The 27,521-nt window shown below is 43.0% G+C and overlaps 1 protein-coding gene across 4 annotated transcripts in view; it reads left to right on the top strand.

The window, feature by feature from the left end:
• The first annotated feature begins 465 nt into the window (after nt 1–465).
• Nucleotides 466–27,521, top strand: part of FLI1 (Fli-1 proto-oncogene, ETS transcription factor) — a 198,089-nt gene continuing 171,033 nt past the window's right edge. The window contains exons 1-3 of one of the 4 annotated variants that reach the window (XM_084803693.1): nt 466–698; nt 25,517–25,631; nt 26,374–26,471. The gene's annotated coding sequence lies outside the window, so the exon portion shown is untranslated. The remainder of the gene's footprint in view (nt 699–25,516; nt 25,632–26,373; nt 26,472–27,521) is intronic. The other 3 variants (XM_084803695.1, XM_084803696.1, XM_084803694.1) reach the window with 3 other exon arrangements.

Genomic DNA, 27,521 nt, shown 5'->3' with positions numbered 1-27,521 from the left:
AACTACCTTTTATTTGAGGCAACTGGAAGATGAAACAACTTGCAGAGTTCATATACATGCTCCTTCTTTCTTTTGGCTTAGAAGATAAGCACCTTTTGGATAAGTTTCTACTTCCATGGAATTAAGGGGTAAAGCTTATCCTGGACAGTGCCATTTCAGGCTACAGGACTTGATGGGATTCATGTTTGAATGTTCTACCAGAAAAAACCTCTATCTGTATGTAGAAAGGTGGGATGCGGGGGGCGGGGGGGAGACTAGGCTAAGCTGTTCTCCCTGATATGCTAGCTTTCTGTGTTAATGTAGCATGGAATAGGGATGTTGCTGTTGTTGTTTTTGAAGGGATGGGGGTGTTGGATGAATATCCAGACATTTAACATGCCACTTGTGGTACAGTCCAGGAAATGTTTTCCCAGTTGATTTTGCTGATTTTATAAACCAGCCCTTGATTCTCATTGTTCCAGCACAGCAGGAAACAGATGGAGTGCTTACAATAAACTAAAGGAGGGATGGCAATATAAAACAAGCCAATAGGCCACAGTATTCACAGCAGCAAACCACTGAACAGAAATGAGAAACTGAGGCAAATTAACTTTAGCCTGCAAAGAAGAGGATTGGGTAAGGGGAAATTCAGATGCCTTTGGACAACACATTTTAATGTTCCAGCAACAACTGCCATTGCACAGAGAAGAGAAACAAAGGCAAGTAACTTCAAAGTCATTAATGCAAAGCGGGGAAGGTAATCTCTCTTTTACACATACACACGCTGTCTCTTTATTTTACACTCTCTTTTACTCTCTCTTTCTCTCTTTCATGCTACATTTCTAATTTAAGCACTAAGGGGCTTGTTCCAGATTGGCACTGCCCTATCTGCCCATAAGCCGCTCCTGCCAATCTTTCAAATCTTTTTGATTTCACCCTTACTTTGAACGTGGCTTATAGTATAGAACTGGGCCTTTGTGTTGAGAGGTTGGGGGCATGGAGAAGCCTGTGCAAGATGCAACTGCAATTCCAGAACCACCTCTGGTAAGCACCTTTGGGGAGCCAATGTCAAACAGGCAGGGACAGTTAAAAAAAGAAAAGAAACCCATTGGGGAATATCTTTCACAAGGAAGTCCTTCGAAAGAGACATGGCCCCAAGCCGACATTGCTGTTTGCGCATATGTGGGCTGCCCTACTGAGCAGACGGTGAAATTGTGAATCTGGGCAGATGGACTAAGTCACTGTCAGCAAGAAAAGGGTGAGGAGGACACCCAACTCCACTTTACATTTTGTTTCCATCTAAATCATTTTACTTACTCAGCGTCTGATGGAGATAGGATCTTGGATGGACTCCAGCTGGCTTGCATTCAGTGCAGACAAGAAAGAGGTAATGCTGGTAGACAGTATTTTTGAGAAGCAAGGCAATCTCTGACTAATGGCCCAGTCTTGTGATCAGTGCCGAGGGGGCAGAGTTGCTGGCAGTCCCTTTTACATAGCATCCTATGAGTCTCATGGAGTTATCAACGATGACAAAACCCTACAGAAGTAAGCCAAGACAGTGTGCCAGGCCAGCCTCCACTAAGATGAAGAGCTTTAGGGAGGGCTGTCCTGATGGAGACATGATAGATGTTTCATGCAGTCCATCAGCTTCATGAAACAAAGGCCCTGTTCACACATAACGCAAAGCATAGTGTGTCGTGGGGGGGGGGAGAAAAAACTCACAAACTGCAATTCCAGAACCACCTCTGGTAAGCACCCCCTTGCAGCAGGGTTAAGGGGCCCCAGGGTGGCTTACTGTTACATGTTGTGGGCTCCCCAGTGGTTAGCACAGACTCTGGGTGGTTTCTAGGCTGCAACCATAGAAATGGTGGCCTAGAGTATCCCGCTCTTCCAGCTATGCTGTAGCCAGCATGGACTTTCTCTATGGTCGCTGTGGCATAGTGACAGAGTGGCCAACACACATGTTTTTGCAGCTTGAGGGCTGCTGGGATCACTGGTGGTGGCAGGAGGATGGTTAGGGTAACAACAGAGGGGGGAGGTTGCAGGAACCACACAGTGTGCATGGTTCCTGGTTCTGTGATGGGCACACCTGTCGTGGTTTCACTACCCCCTATCCACAGTTAACCTAACCACCCTCCCCCATGGGCGACTAAGCAAGGCCAAAGGCTTTGGATGCTGGCTCTTATGAAAAACTAACAAAACAAGTTTGTGCTTTAAGAAATCAATCCAACACGGACAACTTTTTTGCCCTTATTGGTCATTCCATGACCAATTGAATATCACCGGGTAATATCACATAAATGGCCCCCTCTCAGTAGTGGCTTTGCTTCCACCTTCTGGAACATTCTCCCACATATAGCTTGAGAGGCAGAAACTGTGGCAAGTTTCAAACTCCTCTTGGAAACGTGGGCTTTCCCTGACCTGTAAGAGATTATGATGCTGCCCCATCATATTGTTGTGTTTGCTGTAATGTTTTTAATACTTTACTTTTTTAATATCGTTTTTATATATGCATTTTAGTGTGAACCGCTCAGAGATTTCATTATATTAAGTGCTTTAGAAGTATGATCAGTCAATAAATAGTAAATAAACTTTTGTGACACATGGCATAGTTTTACAAGCTTTGTCAACTGAAACAAGGATGTGATGCACCCACTTCTTTCACATGGGTCGTTGTCAAGAGAACTATTGGGTTGAATGAATACATGTATTCTTAAATGGTAATAGTAAAGAACAGAACTCTGTATTTCAGAATGTAGCTCTGACACCCACTCAGTTATTGTTTTAATTTGTTAGTATCACTTAAAAATAAAATAAACAAATAAAAAAGAAAGCCAAAGTGGCTCATTTTGTGTCCATTATGGAAGTATGAAAAATTGTAGCCAGTAGGCTTGATCCAGACATAGTCATGCTTAGAGGAGACTCATTGAAATTGATGAGACAAGTTAGTCATGACTAACTTAAGTCCCATTGATTTCAGTGGGTCTCCTCTAAGCATGACTAAGCATGACCAACCCTATGTGCTCACATCTTGAATCCAGGTCTAGATCGAAAATAAACGCATTCCAACAAAACTAAGACATTCTTCCTGTTTGCAAAGAGTTAACTCAGGTACTCATCAATGATGTGCATAGGTGATTGAAATACTGTATAGTATAATGTGCTATAGAGGCCAAACAGTAGCTCATGTAGGCAGACAGACATCAAGGATTATAAATAAAGAGGGAAGAAAAAGTGTTTGCTTAAACAGCAAAAAGATGTTAATTTCTCATAGACAAATCAGGGTTGCAGCATACAGGCTGCAATGTTATACACTCTTGCCTGGGAGAAGGCCCCATTAAATACAGTGGGATTTTCTTCCAAGTAAGCCTGCATAGGATTACAGTGATAGTCTACTTCAACAGAGTCCTAAGCATGTCTACCCACACATAAGTCCCATTGAGTTTAATCAACTTATCCTCAGGTGTGTGAATAGGACTGCAGCCAAAAATGTAATAGAATTATCAAGTTAAAACATTTTGATCAATTTAAAATAAGTAAACAGAGCCTCTAATTCAGGAGTAGACAACCTGGTTCCCCCTAGAAGGTTTGAACTACAGCTCCCATCAGCTCCAGCCAGTGTGTTCAATGGTAAGGGATTATAAGGAAAATGTCAGAGGGGGAAACAGGAAACCAGGGGGGAAAGGAGTACAGAATGGAGTAAGCTGGAAGAAGGCATTGGCTGGAACCCTGAACAGGAGTGCTCCATGCTCCAACATTTTGTTGAAGTTCCCACTTGTCTACACTACCAGCTGGTTTTATGCCACTTCAAAGAATCCTTCTTGGTTAACTGTACATTTGGTGCAACTCCTGGGAATTCTCTGTTAGAGACCCTAGCTACTTGTCTCCTTTCTACCCCATCTTCTTCTGCTACAAGTTACATTTTCAAATTTGCCTGGGGACGGAGGATAAAGGTTGATGTTCTGTAACATTCTGAATATTATACTGTTTCTCAACTAACACGAGGTGGCAGTGTTTCAGAACATTATTATATATAACTCAGCAGGCAACCAGATGGACCTAAACACGGGTGAGAGAGTGGTACATTTGCAAATGCCTCACTCTCTAGCTGGCTCATATTTCAGCCCTTGTACTGACGAGAAAAGCCCATGTGCAAGCATCAACATTGTCCTTAGCTGTTGGTTGTCTTTGTTCACAATAAGAAAAAAAGGCACTGAGGGTTTTACAAGTCCAAAACTGGTCACCGAAACAAAAAGAGCAGATTTCTTCAGCTAGATGTTTTGATAAAAGTTATTTCAGCTAAGAGATTTCAAACTTTATTTATTTATTTATTTATTTAATTAATTTCTATACCGCCCAATAGCCGAAGCTCTCTGGGCGGTTTACAAACTTTGCCATTTTTCTTTCCAATTCTGAACCAGTAACCAAGAAACAAGTCCCACTGAGTGGAATGAGATGAAATTCTGAGCAAGCGTGTTTAGGACAGTAGCCTTAGGGGCTATCTCAAAATGCACACACTTGGAAGAAGGAGCTGCTTCACATTTTACAACAGGAGCGGGCAGAAGGTAGATTGGGATACTGGATGATTTGCAGTAGATTCATATGGGTTTTGGACTCCCAACTGTTTAACAAGAGCAACAACTAAATGGCTTTTCCTACCTAAATTAGGCCGCTGAAATGAAGGGGGTGGGAGAGTGTGTGGTAACCAGGAGTGGACTTTTGCGCAAAAGGACAGTGAGCTCCATTCAGTTCTGATACTAAAAACAAATCCCTTGGCTCAGAATGTGATCATCAGGGGCACCCTGGTCTTTCATTCTAGGTGGATGTCTTAGAATTGGTGCCTCTTGGGTTTCAAATTTTAAAAAATGAAGTAAATCCAACAAGGCTGTAGTCTGCCTACTCCTTTCACCATTTTTTTCCCCACATTGAAAACTTAGTTCTGTATTCAACTATCATACATTTCAATCCATGTGAAGGCTTCATGGGAATCCCTTCACCAATGTACCTTCCATTGTAAGGGTATATTGTGACATGCAAAGTACTCCACTGAAATCAGCTTTGTTCTGCAACTAAGATGTGTGTGTGTGGAAGTGGGGGGGGGATAACGACTCATCTTGGATTTGGGCCAGAAGAGCTGTTGTGAGAGTGCCACGTGAAAAACAGATCCCATCTTTATTGTGTCCCAGCCATAGGCAAGCCCACAACCAACTCCTGATGCATTATCCAAAGCCCCCCATAGATGGGGAAATAACACCACCAGTATTTTATTTCATTGATAAAACATATACACAGGACTCTGTGTACTTTTGCATGAAAGAAAATCAACGTTTGGTACCAAGGTGGCCTGAATTATAGGCCAAAGAAAACTAAATTCTGAAAAACTATACAAATAATGCAAATGTGCATATATTTGCTTATTTTGCCTAATTTTGCTGATGATAGGGAAGATCAAAGAGCTTGTGCAGAGCTGTGAACTCCATTGGCCTGACTACTGGGAATTCTGCTTAGCATTTCTTCTGGCTTTAACATTGTCTAGATATTTTAAAACCTCATAGTCTCGTTGTTATTTCACTTCTTTTAAATGAAAGCTATGATTGTTGGATGCTACATGCTGCACTCTGTATCAATGCCTATACTTGCAAAGCCTGCACCCACACTTTGCAAGTAGTGAAGAATCATACTTTATCAGATGCATACTTTATCAAAGCCTCTCCTCACAGAGGCTTTTTATCCTGTGTTTTTACCGGGGCTTCTGCTTCTGGGTCCTTTGCAGGATTAAGTTCGGCCCTTTACATGCACTTCTCCCCACCCTCCCTTCCCCCGTTTATCTGTGAGTTCTATATGTTTCATTATACAGCCACTAGATGGTGTTGTTGTTATAGCACCACTTCCTCTTTACACACGGACAAATTCAAACTGATTCAAACAGCTTCTTTTTATTAGCTCATTATTTCCATTTCAAATTAAGCTGCAGAAGTGGTTGGAAACCACGGGAGAAGTGCTGGAGGTTGACAACATCATGTAAAGGACCCACAAACTGCTATGAGTAGCCAATCTCAATTGCAGGATAAAAGCTCCATGTGGAGAAGCCCACAATCTGGTCATAATGGATTCATCATTTCAGATCATACTGTCATCAGACACAAAGTAGTTAACAATGGAATCCTAACCACATTTACCCAGAAATAAGTCCTACTGGATGCAACTCAGGTTTACTCCATAAGTAAGCATGAGCACGACTGCACTGCAAGATACCCAGCAGCAATAAGAGGCACTGCTTCAGGACATGTTTTCTTAACAGAATTAATAGTGAAGGTAATATATCATTAGTGGCAATCCCTGCACCATGGATCAGGGTGCACATTTTTTCATGGATCTGTTCTTTTACATTTGCCACTAGTGGGTAATATATACAGTAGCCCTGACAAGAGATAACACTGATAAGATACCACTGGTCTTATAACAAAGGCTGCTTTGTTAAAATGTGTTTAATCAATTACTTTAACCAATTAGTTAACTAATGAACGAGTTAAATTAACTGGTTAAAAGAGCAATCCTATGAGTTGCTTTCTAGATAGACAAAGGGCTCCAAGATCAGAGCCCTCTGTCTATCCTATGCCCTAGCAGCAAGTGCCAGACAGGGCAGGAGGAGGACAAAGGCAATTTTCCCTCCCATTCCTCTTTAAAAAGAAACATTTCAGCTAGATGGGCCCCTGAGTTCATCTAACCTACCTTGTGGTGGGCAGCAATGGTAACAAAGAGACCACAGGATCCTGCAGGTCTCAGCCTCCTCTCCCCTACCCTCCCACCAACCTTTCTCCTTTTTGACCTGTCCAAGGTCTTCCAAGGTTACTACGACCTTGATAGAGCACCCACCACAGTACTTTCTGTGGTGGCTGTGAGGGGGTGTGGGACAGGAAGTGGTCCAATGTCAGATTCCCCCTCCCAAGATCATAGGAGTGTCTACAGCTTTGGGAGGGGGGATCCAACATATCCTATGGTACCTGGGACACTCTCCAAGGGACCATAGAATTGCTCTGCCCATCAACTAATTAACTGACTGAGTTATACCAACTACGCCCTTATCTGGACAGAGATAGCCTAGCTACAGTTATCCATGTTCTCATAACCTCTCGTTTGTATTACTGCAATGCATAGGGCTGCCTTTGAAAATGGTCCGGAAACTTCAACCTGTCCAAAATAGGGCAGCAAGATTGTTAATGGGGACTGGCCAATGAGATCACATTATGCCAGTACTTTTCCAGCTGCACTGGCTGCCAGTCCATTTCCGGGCCCAATAGGTGCTGGTATTAACATTCAAAGCCCTTAATGGCTTGAGGCCAGGCTATCTGAAGGATCGCCTCCTCCTATATGTGCCTGCCCAGACTGTAAGATCATCCTAAGTGGTCCTTCTCCGTGAGCCCCTGCCAAAGGAGGTGAGGTGGGTGGCTACCAGGAAGAGGGCCTTTTCTGCTGTGGCACCCCAGCTGTGGAATGAGCTCCCTAAAGAAGTTCACCTGGCAACTATGTTGTACTCCTTCTGGTGCCAGGTGAAGACCTTTTTATTCTCCCAGTATTTTAGCATTTTAGCTTCCTAGTATTTTAGCTTTGGTGTTTTAAAGCTGTATTTTAAATCTCTGTATTGCTGCTAGGTTTTATGCTTGTTATATTGTGGTTTTAAGCTTTCATATTTTATATTGTTTTATGCTGCACTTTGTGGTTTTAATTTTTGTGAACTACCCAGAGCACTTTGGCTGTTGGGTGGTATAGAAATGAAATAAATACATACATACATACACACACATTTTATCATCTAAAAAAGTGCCCCAAGTAAGTACTCATCTAAATTTTTAAAATAAAAATAAAATATGTATTAAAAACTGCAGATGGCATGTGGCCTCTTAGTGGTGTAGTGGTAAATTTTGACATGCAGGAGTTCATCATGACAGTGTCCTGATAAGCCATGGTGGATTGTGGTGCATGCCGGGTGACTTTTGAATATTCAAGCTGTGACCATAGCTTGTTGTGTCATCCAAACTCAGTGGGGGTGGGTTGTGCAACGCTTAAACAAGTCTCGCAGAACCTTAAAGAAACCCATGGGTTATGCAAGGGTTGTTTAACCTTCCACAACCCATCCCCACTGGGTTCAGACAACACAACAAGCTGTGGTCACAGCTTGAATATTCAAAATGGACACCCACATGCACTGCAGCCCACCATTGCTTAAATAAGCCATGGTGGGCTGTTTAATCAGGCAAACTGGCCCAGTATGTGTACTGTCACAGACACTAAAGAGCAGCAGTGCATAGCATAATACTCAATTTAATAGGATCAGCATGACTGCAATGCAATGCATAGTTACTTAGGAGTAAGCTCCACTGAATCCAGTGGTGCTTACTTCTCCCTGCATACATTCAACTTACAAAATGCATTGCGCTTTAACAGAAGGTCATCAGCTGGCTAAAATGAAACCTTTACCATTGAATTAGAAATGCAAACAATGAAGTGTTACCTAGCAAAGTAGGCACTCCATCAAAGAAAAGGAAAGCAATATCCAGCCTTTACTAGATTATTTCTCTTTCTCTCTCTCTGACTTCCTCTATGCTAATCTGTCACAAATAATTGTACAGCTTGAAAGCCTCATTATCACCTTGCTCACTTGCCAGAGCAAGAGCCTGTCAATTACCCAGGCGCTCTGGCATATGGCACCACCATATGCACTGAAAAAATCCCTGGAGCTGTGCTCCCTCCACCACTGATTTCCCCCTCCTTTACACTACTGGTCCTCCTAAGATGTTTTCCCCCTGAGTGTCAGGAAAGGGGATAAGGTCTCTTCTAAGATCATGCCTGTTAAGACATGGCCACACATCCTCTTAAAAGAATGAAAATATGCTCTCTCTCTCTTTTTGTTAGACTTCTCATATGCAATTGCATGCAGTTTTCATCGGTTAGTTTATTGACTAAACCAGGGGTGCAGAACCTCGGCCCTGGGGGCCAAATCTGGCCTTCCAGGCATCCCCAGAATGCCACATGCCCTTTCCCTGGCTCCTTTCCTTCCCAATGATCATTTGCTGGTTCCCTGACTTTTGTGTGTTTTTTCTAGAGCTGTGCACAAATGGCCTCTTGAAATTCTCCACCTTACTTGTGGGCAGAGGAATTTGGGAGACAGTTTCACTGAATTTCTCCAGGGGGAGGAGAAATTCTCCACAGTTTCTCACAGGTAGGGCTCCCCATTGGCAAGGCTTATAGCACAGCTGCTTTTGTTTTTTTCCTAAGGGTTTTTTGGGGGTTGTGCTGCGACAGCATCAACTGTTGGGGTTGGACTTGATGGTCTTATAGGCCCCTTCCAACCTTAGTATTATATGAACTGCCTTGGCAGGCCAGCCCCCATCCACTGCAATGCAGGTGGGAGCGCTGTTGTGTCCAGCTCCAGGGATGAAGTGGAGCTAGCCTCCCAGGCTTCCTGCATGTCCAGATCTAGGAGAAAGAAAGAAAAACATGGGAGGAATTACGACAATGGAACCAATTACCTAGGGAGGTGGTGGGCTTTCCCACATTGGAGGCATTCAACGAGGCTGGACAGCTATCTGTCAGGGATGCTCTGACTTGGATTCCTGCATTGAGCAGGGGGTTGGACTCGATGGCCTTGTAGGCCCCTTCCAACCCTACTATTCTATGATTCCATGATTCTATGACCTCATGGTGCCTTAAACTGGGCTTTAATTGAAGTGTAGGAAATTGAGGAGGCTACAGGCAGCCAAAGAGATGATTGTACAGTGAAAAACAGGACACTTGTGCTCACTCCTCGGCCACCTCCTAAGTAAGGTCAGCCCAAGAAACCCAATCCCAACCCATGAGAATTTCTCCAAAATTTCTTCACCATTGAATTTCTTTTCAGAAGCAGTTTCTCTTCTATCACATTGAATGAGAATAGTAAAAAAAAAAAAAGTGAGAGAAATTTTCAGCACAGCACTAGTTTTTTCCCCATTCTAAAAGGTTGAAATGCATCTCCTAAGGCTTAGGAATTGGGAGTACTTGCATCTAATATGTGCTGGGATTGAGGGTGTGTGGGTGGGTTTGGCCTCACCCCTTTTGCCTTTGGCCCTGCCTGTCACTGGAATGTGGGCCCCAAGAATTTCTCTGAAATGGAATTCAGCCCTCGGGCTGAAAGAGGTTCTATACCCCTGGACTAAATCTCATGTGCAAACTGTACAATGTACTCAGTGCTCATAAGTGCACGTAAGTGCTCAACAGGGCTTACTCCCAAGTAAATGTACATAGGGCTGCAGCCTTAATCAACTAATATTTATTGAGCTGCCCTTGTTGTACCTAATGTCAAAAAGCCCTTGTGTACATGAGGCTCAAAAGAGATTGAGGTTCTATCAGATCTAGTTAACTGCCTTCTCCTCGCTCCATCTGCAGAAGGAAGGAAGAAGGATACGATTACCGAGTTGTGCAGATATCCATCAGACCCCCGCCACCCTTACACCAGGATGACAAGCCTGGGTAATTCCTCTAAGCTCCTAATACTTCCCTGATTGTCAGATAGGGCCTAAATGAGGCTATCCAATCTGTGAGAGGCTGAACCAACAGAAGCACCTCCTGGGATAGAAAGCTTAGCAATTTGATTCATGACTGCTGCTTTGACCCCCACCCCACCCCAAATCATTCCAAATCTCTCTCCTTAACCCTTTACGGGTTTGCCGAAAGAGGCAGATGAGCTTTAAAGTTTCCCTTGGCCTTGTTATCTGAAACTCTGCTGGGATCAAGGCAGCTCTTGATAAATACAGCAGTTGTGATCCCAATAGCTCCTTTCCATCAAAAAGATACTGAGCAGTTTTTTCCAAACGTTGTGTCTGTGACCTCCATCTTAGACAGGGCGGAAGTAAGGCTCTTGGTGAGGTTATATCCCAGTGGGGCATAGGAGTTCTGGTTCATAGTCCCTGAAAATAACCCCTTAAATGCATTCAGAAAGTTACTATGTGGATATTTGCACAAATTCACCAGGCAATTCATCTAGAATTTCACTACTAAAGTTGACCTTTCACACAAATGTTGTGGGTTTCTTTGGAGACTTTCAGGAGATGGAAACCTACCCTTTGTAAACAAAATATCACTGCCAAAAATGAGGTTTCATAGTATTAGAGGCATTTTTTTAAAGTTCCAATCACATGATTTTGAATTTGAGGAAGTCCATTCTGCTATGAGCACAGTTTGGTTTGTGGCACCAATGCAAGCATGAAGAAGCAGTGATGTTTTGATCTGAAGAGCTTAGTTCTTCTTTGTTTCAGAATTTTCAAAATTAGTACTATATTCAATATTTCTTGATCACATTATCTTATGAACTTACAGTGTAAACTTACACATGACTACTCAAAAGTTAGTCCCATTGTGTTCAATGGAGCTTATTCCCAGGTAATCAGTGGGTATGGGATTGCAGCTTAAAGTATATTCAGTACCAAAGAAGCTTGCCCATCACTGCTGCTGCATATTTATGTATTTATATGGACATCATTGGTATAGCTATTGAACCATGTATAAACTGGAATTTGAAGCTGGAGCCTTCTGCTTGAAAGGCGTATTCTCTAATACTGAACAATGACCTTTTCCCTAGCATACTCACCAACGTATTGCTGTAGTCCAAAATCAAAAGGCAAATCTTGCACATCATAGTGAGCAAAATGACAGATACAATCAAAGAAGCAAGTTTAATATTATGTGCTCATCGATGAATTTGTCAGTGATAACGGAATAGGCATGCATTACGATAATTAACCCAAACCGGGAATGAAATGGGAGATGAACTGTCAAGCACTGTTAAAAGCACAGAGATCCAGCATCCTGAAAGTATAGGTCTTGCAACATTTCCTGAGGTTCAACGGAGGCCTCGTATCGTCATGGCTGTGGCTTTGACACAATCTTTGTCCTAGAGAATAGCTGATCTTTTTGTGTGACAGTAGTGCTCCAAAATATAACAGGAATTCACTGCTCCACTTCTTCTACTACTACTATAAAAGTCTCCCAAAGCATTTTGCAATGGTTTCCAACTATCTTTCAGAACATGCTCTCACCGTTGATAAGTAGCAAAACCAAGAATACCATTATAGCTCTAATCTTCCAAACCCCTTCCTGGCTGCTGCTGCTTCACATCTAAATGCTATTTGTTCTCTTCACCAAACTCTGAAGGTTCCCAAGCATGAGAAGAAGGCCAAACAGATCAAGCTTTGGCCAAACAGCCAGCCAAGCAGTTGGTCATATCAGGCACTGACTGGCTAACAAGGAGGAGTCTGGTATATCTGGATTGTATGGATAAAAGGGGCTCTAAAAATAGATCCTCTCCTCTCCTAGCATTTCCATGACTTCTGTGCTATGAAACAGCCTTTCCCAACCTGGTCCCCTCCAGATGTGTTGGAGAAGAACTCCCATCATCCTCAGCCAGCAAGGCCATTGGCATATAGGCTGTTGTTGTTCAGTCGTTCAGTCGTGTCCGACTGTTCGTGACCCCATGGACCATAGTATGCCAGGCCTTCCTGTCCTGCACTCTCTCCCGGAGTGTGCTCAAGTTCATATTAATTGCATCGGTGATGCTATCTAGCCATCTCATCCTCTGTCGTCCCCTTCTCCTTTTGCCTTCAGTCTTTCCCAGCATCAGGGTCTTTTCCAGAGAGTTTTCTCTTCGCATTAGGTGGCCAAAATATTGTGAACTAGAAATGTTAGGTAAAGAAGGAAATGGAGGTGGGGGAGCATTTGCCCAAAGTGGACTCCATGTATTTTAGTGGCCACTTGACCCTGTATGTATAATTAATGTAGTATAATATATAGTGTAATTGCTAAAAGACTCAGTTGTGACCCAAAAAGTCACTGATTCAAATCTGGTCTCTACCATCACCTGGTTCTTCTATTATTCAAAATATTTGTATCCTGCCTTCTACCAAAGCCCCATATTAAATATTTAAACAAGATGAAAATCAATAAATTAACACACACACATACAGCCAGCAGATAAGATGAACAGGTTCCTGCCAGATAATCCAGCAAAATAGACAACACTGCTGAAGTATCCCATTTAGGAGAAGATGTAAGTGCCTCATTTGGCTGCAGTTCAGAGCATCCAAAACTGCCCCTTTAGTCTTTGTTCCAGTCTAGAAAGAGTGGTTTGAAAGCCTGGACTCTAGGCTAGATAACTGGACTCAAGTTATCTAGGCTAACTTGCAGTGCCTTCTGCTCCCAGGCTTTGCTGGCTATTGGAGCAGCCAACACTCTCAGTTCCATGAGAGGGTACATTTGTGTTCCAGCAGCTGCCACAGTGGTAGATTATTTATAATTTTTCAGCCCTTCAGCCAGAAGGAATGAATCATCTGGGCTTGAGGTGGGGCCCTGAGCTGGTGACAGATGCTGCACTTGGAAGGTTATTCCTTGTGGGAGACTGGAAACTAAGAAATCAAAGATGGAAATAAAAAGGGGGGGATATTATATGGATGTATTACAGCTGAGAGCATAATGCATCTCAGGTGGTGCATCCCAATGGCCAAAGAGTCGTCAGCATCTCTGCCCTGCTTGGGGAATACAGGAATTTTCTCAATAGGCACACTAGAAAGAAACACGCTACAGCTATTGGGCAGTATAGAAATGAAATAAAGAAATAAATAAGCAGTGTTGAGTTCCAAGTTAAATAAAATGGGCATTCTGCTTGGCCACTTCCACCTCCTGCTGACGTTCGTTCTGAGGATCATCAGGGGACATGGGAAAGATTGCTGACCTACGTTACATTACCGGAGACGTCCCTCTGTGGCCAAGCAGTTCAACAGAGGATCATGGAGGATGGGTGGCTTCAAGTCAACCAGGTTTGTGCTCCTGGAAAACTGCAGACTAGCAGGCATGAACTATGGGGGTCTCGCAGCCCCACTGGTATAGAAACTGATGGAAGGCTAGTTGGTGGCCAGATAATGAAAGGGTATGTGTGGGGAGGTTAGAGGCAAGCTTATTGTCATCTAAAGGGCACTAGCATTTTGGTAGGCTTAACAAACAGTTGCTGCATCAGAACCGTGATGTATTCCCATTTTCACAATGCGCCTTATCTGTCTGTACATACTCAACAAGTCAAACAATGAATCAGCAATCTATCTTGCCCCTCCCTTCATTCAAGCAGACTGTGTGTGTGTGTGTGTGTGTGTGTGTGTGTGTGAGATAGATAGATGATAGATAGGTAGGTAGGTAGATAGATAGATAGATAGAGTGTGCCCTCCAGGTGTTTTGGACTACAACTCCCACAATCCCTTACCATTAGCCATTTTGGTTGGAGCTGATGAGAGTTGAAGACAAAAACATATAGACAGCATCAGATTGCCTACCTGGAAAGGCTATGTTTTTCCAAGTATTGCACCTATACTGCATATGAGGAAGCAACAATGGATAATGGGGAAAACAGCCCAGAGGAGCAAAACCTTCCTGTGCTACTTTAATGATTGTGTGTACATCAGTTAATTTAACCCTACCCAGTGCCAGTAGGGGCAACAACCAAAGAAAAATGGTCCTAGGCTTAAAATATATGATTTTATCTCAAGCCCTCTTTCTTCCACCACCTGAGGGAACAATGCTTGGGTTTGCCTCCATTTCCCAAGGAGGTCACGGGTGGCTAGTCCATACAAATGAAACTGTAGCACTCAGGGACAGGAAATAAGATTCCACTAGAGGAAGTCAGGGCCAGAAGCAACCTAATTATGAATAGGATGGGGCATGGCAAAAGAATCTTCCAATCCCCCTATAGCTTGGCACTTGCTGTGACTCATGCTTGTAACTATTATGTTTAACATTTTTTCTATTCCTGCTAGGCTTAGATTCATGTGGCGCACATGTTTCCTAACATATAACAATGTGTGTGTTTTCTGCTTTCAGAACATATCAAGCTCATTATACTGACTCAGACCACTGGTCCATCTAGCCCAGTATTGTCAACTTGACTGGCAGCGGCCGGGCTGTATGACATCTTGGGCAAGGGGTGCTGTTCCCAGCTCTGCTAGCTGAGATCTTTCTAAAATCAGGGATTGATCTGGAGAGATTCTGCATGTGTAGTATGTGCCCTACCACTCAGCTACAGCCTCTCCTCTCTCTGTATCTGCTTAACACATTATCTGGCTGATTCCCTTACATGACTGCTGGGCAAGTCTGGTTGTACTGAGAAGTCTGTGTGTGTCAAGCCTTCCCCTTTAAGGCAGGATCTTCTTCCTAGTAGTAGTAATACACATGAAAATTTGAGAGTTCTTATTGGGGGGATAAGCCGGGATACCATTTCAACATCTCACAGTACACATATGCACAGGTAGCAAGATCAAATTCTCCGCATAACCATCCTCCAACTCAGACATGCCCCAAACCAGGTGTGGATGGTCCAACGTGAACCAGAAATACATGTGTGTACACAATTTACACACATAAATTTAGCCACATAATGAGAAGACAGGATATCCCGGAGAAGATGCTGATGCTAGGGAAAGTGGAAGGCAAAAGGAAGAGGGGCCGACCAAGGGCAAGATGGATGGATGATATTCTGGAGGTGATGGACTTGACCTTGGGGGAGCTGGGGGTGGCAACGGCCAACAGGAAGCTCTGGCGTGGGCTGGTCCATGAAGTCACAAAGAGTCGGAAGCGACTGAACGAATAAATGCAACACAATTTACATGGAATTGTACAGGCAGCAAAGAAGGCTTACTTTGTTGTCTCCATTGTGTCCTCGAGTAGCCATCCAGTGGAGCTCTTTCGGGTGGTCATCAGATGGGATGCTCCTGGTGGTTCCACATGGACCTATGGCCCGATTGGAGTCCACCTGGAGAAAAGCCTTCCGTGTGGTGGCCCACTTACTGTGGAACTCACTGTCTCTGGAGGTCAGGCAGGCACAAACATTGTGTTGCTTTCAGCACTTCATGAAAACATCTTTATTTCAGGAAGCCTTCTTTGGCTGATCAGCTATGGTTTTTATTGGTATTCTGTGTTTTAAAATAACATTGTTTTTAATATGGTGTTTTATTCTTTTATCTTTTTATCTTTCCTGGTTCACCAGTCTGGAATCTGTTTAGATGTGGAGTGGTATATACATGTTGTAAACAAATAAATAAACAAACAAACAAATCTGGTGTGCACTAAGTTGGGGAAGGGTGTTACGGGGAAAGAAAATTGTAGGCTACATGTAGCTATTACCTTGAATCTTTCTCAACTATCCTTCCTTCTTCTCCTTTCTCTCCCTTTTATATATCCTTGTTTATTCTCCCACCCATTTCCCCGTCCCCCATCTCCTCTCATCTTTGGTACACCCTGCCTCCCAGTACTGCTCGAACAAGACACACACATTCCCTTAAGCAATGCATTTCAGGTTGGAAAATAGATTCCCTCTTGCATAGGAGAAAGTTGGTCAATGGTAACATGACCCAGCTGCCTATCTCTTGCTATCTTCAGCTACTTACACTTACAACAGCTGTGAATCTAGATGTGCTTTCACTCCTCCAGTGGCTTTTAAAGGTGTGTGTCAGCAGGATTGAGAGTGTGCAAGCCTGGAAGGGAAATCTGTTGGGTGAGATAAGTTCAGGAACACAAACTTCTGACTGGGGCAGTCAACAAGTCCATTGAGCCTGAGCGACTGGGCCTACCAGGAAAGTATATGACTCACTCTCACAACACTAATTCCTACACAAAGTAGAAACATGCCCGAAGGGATTCATTGATTAATTATCTAACAAAGGATTATGCATAGAAAGAAGGGGAACTGATTGCTTTTATTACTGTCTCTCTAAAGCCTATTCCATCTAGGGCTACAGATTTTAATAATTACAAAGGCAAGAGAACCTTTAAGAACATAAGAGCCCTGCTGAATCAGACCAAGGTCCATCTAGGCCAGCATTCTGTTCACACAGTGGCCAGCCAGCTGCCCACAGGAAACCCACAAACAGGACCGGACTGCAACAGCACCCTCCCAGTTTTCTTCCCCAGTAACTGGTGTGTATATAGCCATCAGGACTAGTAGCCATTGGTAGCCTTATCCTCCATGAACTTGTCCAATCCCTTTTTAAAGCCATCTAAATTGGTGGCCTTCACTACATCATGTGGTAGCAAATTCCATAGTTTAACTAGGCACCGTATAAAGAAGTACTTTGTCATCAACTTATCCCCACTTGTGCAGCTCTCAGTTTGAAGTCTTGCTTCAAATCTGTCTGTCTGTCTGTCTGTCTGTCTGTCTGTCTATCTATCTATCTATCTATCTATCTATCTGTCTATCTGTCTATCTATCTATCTACCTACTCTATATCTGCCCCTTCAATACAAGAAAACCAAGACAAAGACACACACATACACACATGGACACAGGAATTAAAAACTACAATAACAGATTCCTTTCCTGTCTTAATATGTCCACAATGCAAGTTCCAGTAACAAACCCACTTATCAGCCAGATTAATTATCCAGCAAGAGCCAGTTTTTCTATGCATGGTATCTGTCAATGTCTCAGTTTTTAAATATTTTAATAACCATTCCAGCCCAGCTTTAAAAAAAGTGTCTAAGAGTAAGCCGCTAAATCTTGATGAGAATCTCCACACAACACTGAAACTGCATTGCTCCCATCAATTAAAATGGTTGCCCTGGGGGATCTGATGATGTGTGTGGGGAGGGGGGCAGAGCAAGTTCTGCTGCTTTCTCTCAAGAAGGAGATCTGTTTCATAGGAAGGGTTATACTTTCCCATCTCTCACATACAAACCAGAAGACAGGGTTTGCCAAGATTTCTCAGTTTCAGACTCTGAGACTTAGGGCCAAATTGATCCATGATCAGAGTTCACATGTGTTGTGTGTGTGTGTGTGTGCACGCGCGCGTGCGCGCATGTGTGTAGATTAAAGGCAGTGTCAAAAGGGCCTGAATTTGATTTGGGCTGGAGGGATGAGGTAAATGCCCCCCTGGGACATTTTCCTAATTGATTCCAAAGCTACTATTTGCCCCAAGGAGCAAAACATGCAGGTACCATATCAATATGTTTTCTCCCAACAGTCAAGGCAAGTAGCAGAAATGCGGGATTTCAATCAGGAAATGGAGGAGGGAAAATATTTAAAAAATTAAAAATCCTTCCTCAGTAACATGGCACCAATGCAATAGGACGATGTGCTACATCTTGAGCAGCTGCTTCTAACTTTTTTAAAAATGTGGGAGGTCTGATCACTAGTTGTGCCCTGACTCTGAGGTGGTAGAGACTGGAGCCAAAGGTGGCTCCTGCCAGATTTTTTTTTTGTGTGGAGGGGGGGAATCTCAGGGTAAAGCCTAGTAACCAGTGGTGTTGTGGAGCCGGGGTTCGCAGGCATGCAACACCAGCACTTTTTTTATTGGCAGGGATGCTGATGTCACCTGGCACCCTTCTCAGACTTCCCTGTGCCTTCTGAGCTTCACTGTAATCCTCAGAGTGGCTTGAGGGGAATGGTCCAAATGAATGCAGCAAGTTTGTTAAACAGATGATAGAGCTGGGCATGTTTAGCAAAGAAAAGAGAACATCGAGAAGAGACATGATAGCTGTCTTCAAATATTGGAAGGATTGTTCTCTGTTGCTCAGGAGGGTAAAACTAGAACCAATGGGTGAAAATTGCAGTGAAGCAGATTTTGGCTAAACATTAGGAGGAATTTCCTAACAGTAAGACTTCCAGCCTCTCTGCTTAAATACTTCCAGCTAAGGAGAGCCCATCACCTCCTGAGGCACTCTGTCCCACACTGTCTAACGGCTTGTATTATTAGGAGGTTTTACTAATCTGCCTCCCTGAAAATCAGAGCAGGGAGTTAGATTTATTAGAAGCTTTTCTATGTGAGGCATTTATTATGCCCTTGTGATTCCTTACTCACAGTTGTTTATGGGTTCTTTAGACAAAGTTGTGATCTTCCAGTTTTGCTTCTGTTTCTTAAAAGCACTTTCCTGGATTTTTTTTTTTAGAGAGGAGAAAAATGGGTATTATTTTTGAAAGTGAAAGAAAAGGTATTTTCCTATTCATGTATTTGTGCTATTCCACTATAGTACAGTGCCACCTGGAGGTTATGTAGTGGAAAAGCAGGAAAGGAAACACTGTGTAGAGTTCAGATCTCAATTGTGCAACAAAACCAAAAGTAACAATTAACAGCCCTGTGCAGAAAAGCTCTAGGACCCCCAGTGAAGAATCTTATTGTGGTGTTATTATTATTAATTTAAGTAAGTCATGAATTTACATGATGATGCCTTAACACAGTTACAAAGCAATATACGTAGGTTCTTGCAGCCAAGCAGCTTAGGGCATAATCCTATGTTGATAGTCGGCAGCCTCCAAAGTGGGCCAAATATCCTGATACAGGGTGTTTGGGGCCTCCATGCTCTGGCCACCCTGGATTTCTGCTAGATGGGTGATTTTGGGTGTCTAGCCATGGCACTTTGGAGCAGGAGGGAAGTAGGCTGGGGCAAGCATAAGAGGCTGGCATGAGCATAAGGCAGCGTCTCTGGTCTCCTCCCTTGGGACTGTCCGCTTTTCCCTGTCTCCATGCTCAGATTTCTGAGCGCAGAGAGGTAGTCAGGGCAGTTCTCTCCATGCCAGCTTTGAGGGGGAAGGGAGCCCAGTTTACTAGCTCTGAGGTCAGAGCCCTGTCTCCAGCCTTGGAGCCAGTAAACTGAACAATCCTATCCCCCCACCCCTTGACACTGCCTGGGGGCCATAGGATTGCTCTCTTAGTCTGCAATGCAAAATTCACTTACTTGGGAGTAAACCCCATCAGACAAAATGAGACTTACTTCTGAATAAACTCACATAGAACTGCGTTCTTACACTCTAAATGAGATGTCGACTCTATTCCAGGACATATTCTCAGATGTTTCAGATTTCTCCCTTCTCTACCCAGTGAATAAACTGGTGGCTTTGAAAAACCTAGTGAACATTATTTTTTGCCTACAGAAAGCAGACTTTGCATGTCTGGGTCTTGATGTTGGCCTTTATAGCTCTTGCTCAATCCATAAACTGTTAATTTTATATTGACCTATTTGTGTATATAATTCATACTAAAGTAACCCCAGGGTTGGTGTATCAGGTAACCTCCTGCCTTAGCAGCCCTTGTGATGGCTTTAATCAAACACAGCTGCAGCTACTAGAACAGAACTCTGCTTCTTTTAATACTTTGCTCAGAGTTCCAGCCTGTTTTCTCTTAAGGTATCTAATAAATAGGGCACAGGGGCGGAGGGGGGGAGAGTGAACCTTCTACAAGGCCCTTAAAAAGTTTGCAGGACTTCCAGCTGATCCATTTGTTTTAATAATTCTCAACCATGACACTAAGGAGACTCTAACAGCTGTCGATAGTGGGTTCTTCATTCTCAGGAGGGAAATATTATTTGTGTTCAGGCAGTGTTGCTGGCCCTCCAGTTAGTTCAATTCAAAGGATGGGTTAGATCCAAATTTACATTGTATCAACTGTGCTGATGCAAGTGGACTTTCCCACCCACAGCGGCCTCTCCAACCACCTGAAAATACTACACAGAAAATCAGGAGACCCTGCTGAATGGGGTGAGCTGTGGGGTGGGGATGGAAGGGGAGATCTCCAAAAATTGGACAGAGGGACCTTCTGTGAGTAGAGCCCTTCCTGTTATGGAAGGCAGATCCTGCATCCAACCCAATGTGTGTTTACACAAAAGTCTATCAGCAGTTGTTAGGGATGTTAGGGATGTTGGCAAAATCTGAAATGAATTCAAATCAGTTCAGATTTTTATGAATCCGACCTGCGGATTCTGCAGAGGACCAACTTTTTATGAGTCACGCAGATTCCACTGACTTGCAAACTGTTTTTTTTCAGGTGGTGGTGGGGATATGAGCTAATTCCCATTAATTAATGCAGATTAGCACATTTGCGCACGTGCACCAGTGTGCATGAGCACTAATGCGACTTAGTGCATGTAGAATGAAATTCTGATTTAAAAATTCCAATTCTGTCAATGAGTAGATGATGCAAACAAACGGGAGACAGTTCAGAGGAGGGCAACAAAGATGATCAGGGGACTGGAAACAAAGCCCTATGAGAGACTGAAAGAACTGGGCATGTTTAGCCTTGAGAAGAGAAGACTGAGGGAGATATGATAGCGCTCTTCAAGTACTTGAAAGGTTGTCACAGAGAGGAAGGCCAGGATCTCTTCTCGATCATCCCAGAGTGCAGGACACGGAATCATTGGCTCAAGTTACAGGAAGCCATATTCTGCCTGAACACTTCCTCATTGTTAGAGCAAGACGACAATGGAACCAATTACCTGGGGAGGTGGTGGGCTCTCCCACACTGGAGGCATTCAAGATGAGGCTGGACAGCCCCCTGTCAGGGATGCTTTGGCTTGGATTCCTGCATTGATCAGGGGGTTGGACTCAAAGGTCTTATAGACCCCTTCCGACCCTTCTATTCTATGATTCTAAGACCCTTCACAATCCACAAAACACAGAAGAATGGATTTAACAGAATCTGCAGATCTCTAGGTATGACAGCTAAATAGGTTCTCCATGTTTGGAAGCACCATTGCGTAGCAGATGCTGAGGACAAACAGCAGGGGAAGGCTCTCACCTTTATAGTATGGTTATGAGCTCCCAGAAGCATGTGGCTGTAAGAATCGACCTTGATCTGATCCAGCAAGGCATTTCCTATCCTTCTTGAATAATAGAGAAATCGGATGGCCGAGTGCCTATTACTTTGGAAGAGAAATGATACCACTCAGAAATCAGGTTTTGGTTTCTACATATTCAACAGACTTATTAGCAGAAGTATACATGTATGTAGAATCAAAAGAAACATAAATGTTTTCAAAAACCCAAAACAGCCTGTCAAGGACTTGTGAGCTTCCAGGATTTATGGAATACTGATGGCAGTAGAGCCTACAGAGATAAGAAATAATAGAGGAATTCACCCCATTATCCAGAGATGGAATTTTCTGATCCTTTGGGGGCCTATATTTTTCTCCTCCCCCCCCCCCAGCATGTTAGAGGTGGGGATACACTGCAACATTTTGTTGCAGCTGCCTGCTTGTGTTCTTACTGATAGTAATTTACATAAAGATAAGGCTGGCCTTATCTTGATTTACCCCATTTGCAATCTGCCATCTACCCCCAAGATTCGGTGTCATCCCGGCTCCAGCTCAGGATATGGAGCTTCAACATTTTGATGTTCCACCTAGAAGGTGTATCTCCTATTGGTTTCACTGGAACTGACCTCCATATAAGCATGGTTAGGCAGGGCTCTCAATTCAAGATTCCATGGGTGTCTTCAAGAGATGCCTGGTGATGGGGATGTTGAAATGCTGCTTACATACAAGTCACTTATACTTTGCCGATGAACCCTTGAGATGGCAGGTTGAATTTGGAACTCTTTTTGTGTAAACAAAGCTCCTGTTAACTTTTTCTGCTGCTCCAGGGCGATTTTCCTCCCCCTCTCTTTGTTTTGTTTCTGGGACTGCAGCTGTTTCCAATTTGCCTGCAATTTTCTTCTGGGCTAGTAAAGCTCTGGAGATGACTTAAACTAGCCATATGCGGTATCTGGACTCAGCCATGAGGTTTGATTGCAAAGGAAGATGAATATGTATCCTGCACCTTACTTCCTTCCAGACTTGTTCATTTTCCTGGGAATAATGATTGAGTATTGCAGTTTTAGCTCAGCCAAAAGCCCCACAAGTAAGAACTGTGCTAAGATTAAAACCAAAACCAAAACCCAATGGTGCTGTTTGTAAAAGAAAAGCACTAGGAAAGAAAGGGGATGATTTAAATGTTTTTCATTGCTTCTTAGGGAAGGACAAAACGTTCTGTCTTCAAATCTGGGTCCTGAAAGTTTTTCCCTTTAGTTCAGTTTTAACACAGAGTTAGGTTCACTCAAGCTTGTTTATTTTAATGACCCTACGCAAACGTAGGTGTTCTTAGGGCTACTAAAAACAAGGCAAGTTTGCATCAGGCTCTGCGTATTTTGGTTTATGTGACAGCGCAAATCAGGTAGCAAAAAAACCTCCCTTGATGAAAAGACAATTTTGCAGACAAGTGTTCCAGGCTTGTAAGAAAGGGGGGGGGAGTTTTTGTGGGTACCAGGAACACCAGAAGTGTATAACTTGCAGTCTTGGACAACTTCACATTCATATATAAACTCTGCTCTTTCAGTAGATTGCCTCATAAGTAATTGTGCTTTTAGGATTAGGCTCCAAGTAATAAAATAAAACTGCTCTTCAGAAGTCAAGTTCCACTGAGTTCAATGGGACTTACTCCCAAGTAAGTGTGTACAGGATTGCAGCATAAATCAAATTCAGGCTGCAATCCACAACACATTTACTCTAAAGCAGTCCCATTAAAAGACATGGGAGTAAGCTTCTGGAAGATGCTTAACAATATATAAAATATTTCATTTTGTACGGTGCAGAATTAGCTTTCTGGGATGATTTCACAGCAATCATCCCAGATTAAAACAGAACAAAGCAAAATAAAATAAAATAAGAATGCCGTCCTCACTCCAGAAAATACATCTCGGCTGCATTGTTTTCTTTAGAAATTGTCAGGAATTCTGTCTGGTGGAGAGTAAATTGTATATAGACATGACTCCTGGACTGGCCTTTCACCCTGTCACTTTATACATATATATTAAGGAGGAAAATGTTTCAATATGTTAGACTTAGGGGTAAACTTGAGAGGGGGAAATAATTGTTGGAGGTGGTATTCTAAATACTTAGGGGAGGAGGTATCATTTACATTAAGTCGTGTCCTTTGCTATACCCTGTATATATCTTCTCCTTATAAGAGCATGAATTAATAACTTAATGCTGGGGCAAATGTGTTTAAGTGGCATTATTCCAAATTTAAATATGCAAAGAGATCATACCATCTTAGGGCGCAATCCTATGGCCGCTAGTCAGCGACTAGACGGCCATAGGATAGCCCGTGCTCTGTGGTCAGTTCCTGGAGAACTGACCCCCACCCCCTCCCGCACTGCCTCGTAGGCAGCATTGATCTGCGAAAAAGGGGCGTTCCTGGGGGGTGGAGTGGGGAGGTTGGAAATGCCGGTATGACACATCCTATGTGTCGTCCAGCCACCGCTTCCCACGCTCCAAGATCCCAAAGTTAGACGGCCGAAATTGGCTCTCTAGCTCTGAAAGCTGGGCAGGGGGAGTGAGAAGATCTGCTCCTCACCACTCCTCCCACCCTGCACTGGGCAGGTGGTTGCCCCCAGGGTTGGAGGCAACTGTCAATCCAGATAGGATTGCTCCCTTAGTCCATTAATTATTTAGGGCACAATCCCATGCATGTTTAGAGAGAAGAAAGTCCTACAACTCCCCTTTCTATCAAAACATGCATGGGATTGCACCCTTAGTAAAGGAATAGCTGGTTAGACTAAGAGTAAATTTTTGATGGGCAAAATGATCTGAAACTTCTTAATCTAGGGTGTTTGAAAAAGTCACCATTTGCCACACATGTGACTAGAGAAGGACTTCAAAGGCTCTGTTTCAGTAGGGAAGGGTTCCAAGCTATTTGCCAGGTAGGTCAGCCTTCAGTTCTCACCAGTGCACACAAGCAGGTATATCACTCGATTATGTGACACCCACCTGAGAAATGGCTGCATTGTGTTTGGGTGATATGAAAGGTGTGACTGTGGTGTTGCACCCATAGTGATTCATCCACGCATGACCTGTAAGCTCATCTACAACCATCTACAAGTCTACAACCCTCGTGTGACAAGCATTTATGTGTGGACTGGCCCTTGATGAACCACAGATATGAAAAATGGATGTGTGTGTGTTGGGGGGGGGAGTTGTTTTGAGCTGACGTTGCGTTAAGGCTGCTTCATAAGTTGTCACTTGATGATCACCTCAAAACTCATCCCGTGCCCCACAACAGAATCAGTTCCAAGTCCCACATCTATGATCCATAAAGGAGGGTTTTATTGTGCAATACTCCTGCCTCATTCACAGAATTTTATGGGCGGGATGAGACATGGGGAATCCAGTCAACAACATGTCTATTTGCAACCCTCCTATATGCTTCTTCAATTTAACTTCTTGATACTGAAAATAAAACACTTAAGGAAGAAAAGACAGAATAGCTGCACAATGTCTTTGGACTGGAAGCGCTAGGAGCTGTCTATCTGAAAGCACCTTTGGTCATAACGAACTTGTCCCACTGATTACAAAGCGACTAAAATGTAACTAACCTCCTCTGACTCCAACCCATAATAAAGACCAGGGAGTAGCATGCAGGCTATGGAACTTCTCCGTAGAGATATTCACCATCCTGTTCACTGTCCCTGCTTTAAGTTTTTAGACCCCAGCTGGAAACTGGTTCTCTTTGCCTGTGCTTTTGTAGATTGCAAGGTGCTTTTTGATGCCTTTATGGCACTTTTAAATGCTCTGTGGTTTAATTATTTGTTTTAATTCATTTTTAAACTGCTTTTGCTGTTTTATATTCTGTTTATTATGCTTTATTTTTTGGTAATCTTGGTAAGCAATTTGGGTAATCTTTTATTATGTTTTGTTTGCTGTGTGTATGTTTGTTTTAATTCAGAACCTACCTTGGGAATTTCTTATAACACTGAAAAGCAGGGTGAAATGCCCTCAGTCAATCAATAAAGAAGGGAGCACCTCTGAGGATGCACAGAATTCTTTAACCTCCCCACGAAGTAAGTACAAGCAGTCTTTTCACATCTGGAATTGGAGGAAAGGGCTCCACAGGGTACAAGTTACAGAATGTCTTGAGTTCCTAATGCCACTCCTTTTGCAACTTTAGCTCTGCCTTCCCTTGAAATATATATATATATATATATATATATATATATATATATATATATATTTAAAGTTCAAATCAAGGAATGATGATTTAAAAGCAGATATCTGAAGTACCTTTGTTTTAAACCAGGGGCCTAAAACAGTGCTTGAGCTCCACTCAGCGTCACTTTTTGGATCAACTGCTGGTGTGTGTGTGGTGGTGGGAGATTTCCTTCCAGAAGTTGTGTATTCTAGTATTTTTATAGGGTTTCTGGAAGATGAAAGCAGCTCTGGCCAAAGAGTTGAGTCACTGAACAGAGGTGGCAGAGGCAAAGATGTCATATTAGGGTGATTTATCAAAGGAGCAGTGGAAATATTGATAAGGCGGGGGGGAGGAAATCCAATGAGAGGAGAGGAAGGGAGAGGGTCTGGGAAGCAGGAGAGGGAAAGGAAAAGGAGGTAGTTGGACCATCAGCATTACAAAAAACCCTTGAGAATATGTGAGAGCTGATGCAGTCTGTCTGGATGGTTTGGAGAGGACGGGAAACTTTTTCATCTTCCTTGCTGCCTCACATCATGCAACCAAGTTAAACTCCCCATTGTAGAAAAGAGTTGCATGTAGCTACAGAGAGGGCTATGTTGTTCTCATCCCACCAGATCCATGGAGGTTTTCCTTAGTTTTCTTCTTCATCTTTTCCCTGGATCTTTACAACTTTGTCTTTCCAACTGGCTCTAGAGAGAGAGTGCATAAAAAGGTGAGTTTTTGTTTGTTTGTTTGTTTGTTTTTAAGAAATATATATATCAGCAAGGCAAATAGAGAATTTGCAACATCTGGCTTGTCATTAAGGCTGTGTTTGTGTGGAAATATTCCTGGTGCATGATCAACCGCTACTACTTGTCAAGGGTCATTCCACTTCTGCCAAATGTTTTATATAACAATGAAAAGAGGTTTCTTTCTGGCGGCAGCGGGGGAGGGATGAAGATTGCCCATCAGAGGAGAGAGAGGGAGAAAACTTGAGGATAATGAATCCCATCCTGACCCCTGACAACAGCCTGGCCAAGGAAAATTACCTTGTCCCTCAAGTCAGAGGGGTTGTTATTTTTTTGTCTGCAATTTCTGTTGAAAAGTTCAGAAGTGAAAGAAACAAGAATGTTTTGGAGAAAACCACGAATAAACTGTGCGTCACAGCCAGAGTTTATAATCAATTCTCCTTCTGTGCCAACTGGCCGGGTAATTGTTTAAATAAAAATTAATAATCTGCATTATTTGCAGATGTTGGTGTATTTTGTTTGTTTTTAATTCATAGATGTTCTAGAGGAAAATCAAAGGTTTGGGAGAAAATTAGGGATGTTTTCAGAGTATGGAACTCTGGAATAACAACAACAACAACAACAACAACAACAACAATAATAATAATAATAATACGCAAGTGAATATATCTGTTAGCCAAGGGCACAATCCTTCAGGAAGCATTCTGCACTGTTTCCAGTGAAATAAATGGGCACACCTGCCCAGGTCTAACAAATGACGATGCTCTTGCACCGCTGCCATTCACTTCAGCCATTCTGCAGGAGAGCTTCTCACACTGGTTTGTGCCCCCCAAAGCTAGAAAGGCTGCTTCAGGGATGGAGCTGAAGAACTTCAATACAAACTGCTGGATCTGAAGAACAATTTAATTCATGCAACAATTGTAGACTGTGTTCTTGGCCAGGAAAAAGACACAACGTGGCAAATGTGAAACTTTACATGAAAAACTCCTTCCCTGCCCACACACAATAATTCAGTGGCTGTTTGTTGCATCCTG

Source organism: Heloderma suspectum, chromosome 6 (genome assembly GCF_057233095.1).
Source record: "Heloderma suspectum isolate Gila_16-S chromosome 6, 16-S_ref, whole genome shotgun sequence".
In the NCBI taxonomy this organism is placed as follows: Eukaryota; Metazoa; Chordata; class Lepidosauria; order Squamata; family Helodermatidae; genus Heloderma; species Heloderma suspectum.
The sequence above is the reverse complement of the archived record's forward strand: the minus strand, read 5'-3'. Positions and strand labels throughout refer to the sequence as shown.